The sequence below is a fragment of the Phytophthora infestans genome, genomic scaffold (genome assembly GCF_000142945.1).
Source record: "Phytophthora infestans T30-4 supercont1.48 genomic scaffold, whole genome shotgun sequence".
Taxonomy (NCBI): Eukaryota; Oomycota; class Peronosporomycetes; order Peronosporales; family Peronosporaceae; genus Phytophthora; species Phytophthora infestans.
The window spans coordinates 709135-711913 of NW_003303711.1; positions in this window are offsets into that span (position 1 = coordinate 709135).

Consider the following 2779-nt stretch of genomic DNA (forward strand, 5'->3'; position numbering starts at 1 on the left):
TACGTTGGGGGTGGGAGATCAAAGTACTTTGCTGCTCATACGCTGGACGAAAGCCCAGGTGGAAGGGCATGAAAGGGGTTTCTGGTTACGAGGCCCAAGTCCGAACCGCCTGAATAAAAATGCCCTCAAGAAGCTAATATCCACGGAGGACGCAATTCGGCAAGCGGGTCAAGGTTCGTACGGCCATGACGGAGCTCGTGAGTTCGCGACAAACTCACTCAAGGTGTTTAACGAAGATCGAGGCGTCGAACAGCAGAACCACGATTCCGTACGCGCACCAGACGAACGGCACTGCAGAACGAGCTATCAGGACTATCGTCACGATTGGACGCAGCATGTTGCATCGTGCCAAGTTGGAGAAGTGTTTCTGGGGCGAAGCGGCGATGGCCGCTATCTACGCTAAGAACGTCTACGGTCACCCAGATCGAAAGCAGACTCCCTATGAGATGCGTGTACAGTCAAGCCCAAGTGTGAAGCAACATGCGTGTGTTTGTGTGTCGGACGTACGTCCTAAACTCCCGAGGGAAAAGAGAACTTAGAGTGGGACCCCAAGGCTCGAGGAAGGGTGTTTACATGAGTATATGAAGAAGTGTCAAAGGCGTATCGAGTTTATGACATCGAGGCGGGGCAGGTGGTGATTAGTCGCGATGTCAATTTCGAACGAAATCAAAACTTTGGGTTTTCAACGGCTAGTCCAAGTGACGACGACGCAGATTCTGATCTCGACCTCGACTCTCTCAGTATCAGCGATACCGAAACCGCGGGCCCAACGGAATTCAAGCAGGCGGGGAAATGCAAGTCCCGCACAAGTAACGTTCACGGCATGACTACGCGATCGCGCGCTGCACAGCAGGCTGCCGGTTTGGAGGAAGCTAGTGCTCGAGAAACCTCGTTTGAGCGTCAAACAAAGCGCCGATCAGGTGTGCGAAATGACTGTGATGTGGCCGATGAAGACGAAAAAGACGTCGAGGATCAAGACGACGATGACGCTACTCCGCCTGTATTTTGGCGAGCATGTACCAACGCAGTGGAAGCTGGTGATTTAGCTGAGCCGGCAACGTTCCAAGAAGCGGTAAACGGGCCTGATCAAGTGCATTGGCGCAAGGCCATCCGTGCCGAACTTAAGTCGATGCGACTTCGCGGTGTGTTCCGAGCTGCCAAGTTACCGAACGGTCAACGGGCCATCGGTACGAAGTGGGTGTTCAAGATCAAACGCAAAGCGGATGGTTCAATCGAGAAGTACAAGGCGCGCCTTGTAGCGAAAGGCTTCAAGCAGAAGTATGGCATTGACTACACCGAAACGTTTTCGCCCGTGGTGAAGTATGTGGCGCTGCGTATGATCTTTGCTTTGGTCGTGTACCTCGGCTGGCCCCTGGACCAGCTGGACGTGGTAACAGCATTCCTGTATGGCATAATGAAAGAGGTGGTGTTCTGCATGGTGCCAGAAGGTGTCGAACTTGATGATGACTTCGACTGGCTGAAGCTGTTGAAGGTGATCTACGGCCTCAAGCAAGCATCGCGCGTGTGGAACGAGACCTTCGACGACTACGTGTGCTCCATCGGCTTTCAAGTTTCAGCATACGACCCGTGACTCTACATCAAGATTGTGGATGGTCACTGTGTGCTTCTGCTGATCTACGTAGACGACGTTTTGGCGACTGGTAGCTCGGCCGAGCTCATTGCAACCACCAAGTGCGATCTCAAGAAGCGCTTCGAGATGACCGACAGTGGCAAGTGTGCGTTCGTACTAGGAATCGAATTGGTGTACAGCGCTGACGGGAGTGTGACGATGTGCCAGCGCCGATATGTCGACGACATCCTTAAGCGTTTTGGTATGGATGAGTGCAAGGCAGTGGTGAGTCCGGCTGATTTGAGCTCTCGACTAGTCCCAACCAGTGCATCGACCAAGGTGAACGCTCCGTTCCGCGAGGCTGTAGGTGCACTCATGCACTTGATGACCGCGACACGACCGGACATTGCCTTTGCCGTGGGATACGTTTATCGCTTCATGGAGAACCCACAAGTCGAGCACTGGGCTGCTGTAAAGCGCATCTTTCGCTATCTACAAGAAACTAAGTCGCATGGAATCTGCTTCAAGCCGGGTGACAAAGTGGATTTCCGCGGGTACTCTGACGCAGACTGGGCTGGTGACCACTCCGATCGCAAGTCAACTTCGGGCTACACGTTTCTTTTGATGAGCGCACCCGTGAGTTAGGGGAGCAAAAAGCAGTCAAGTGTGTCGTTGTCAACAAGCGAGGCAGAATACATTGCGCTAAGTTTAGCTATTCAAGAAGCCAAGTGGGTTCACCACCTACTTTGCGAGATTTGACGGCAGCAGGGGAATCGGGACCAGAGCTCAAGATCCTCGAAGACAACCAGTCATGCATCAAGATGACCAAGAACCCAGTGAACCATGGTCGAGCCATGCACATCGACATCAAGTACCATCACATTCGTGATGAGGTCAAGCGTGGTGAGGTCAAGCTGGAGTACTGCGAGACCTCTGTGATGCTGGCGGACATCATGGCGAAGACGCTTCCGGGGCCACGTCACAAGGACCTTACGGCGGCGCTCGGAGTCAACGCGTGTTCGCATTGAGGGGGCGTATTGAGGGGTACCGGTTTCAGGCGGTAAGTACCCATAAACCGGTAGCCAAACCGGTTTAACACGATCCCGCGATAATTACGGTGCGTTGATTAGACGAGTAGGGTGATTGGACGAGTGCAGCAATAATTGGTGAATGGATGCACCAATTGATTGGATGACCTAGGTAGTGAGG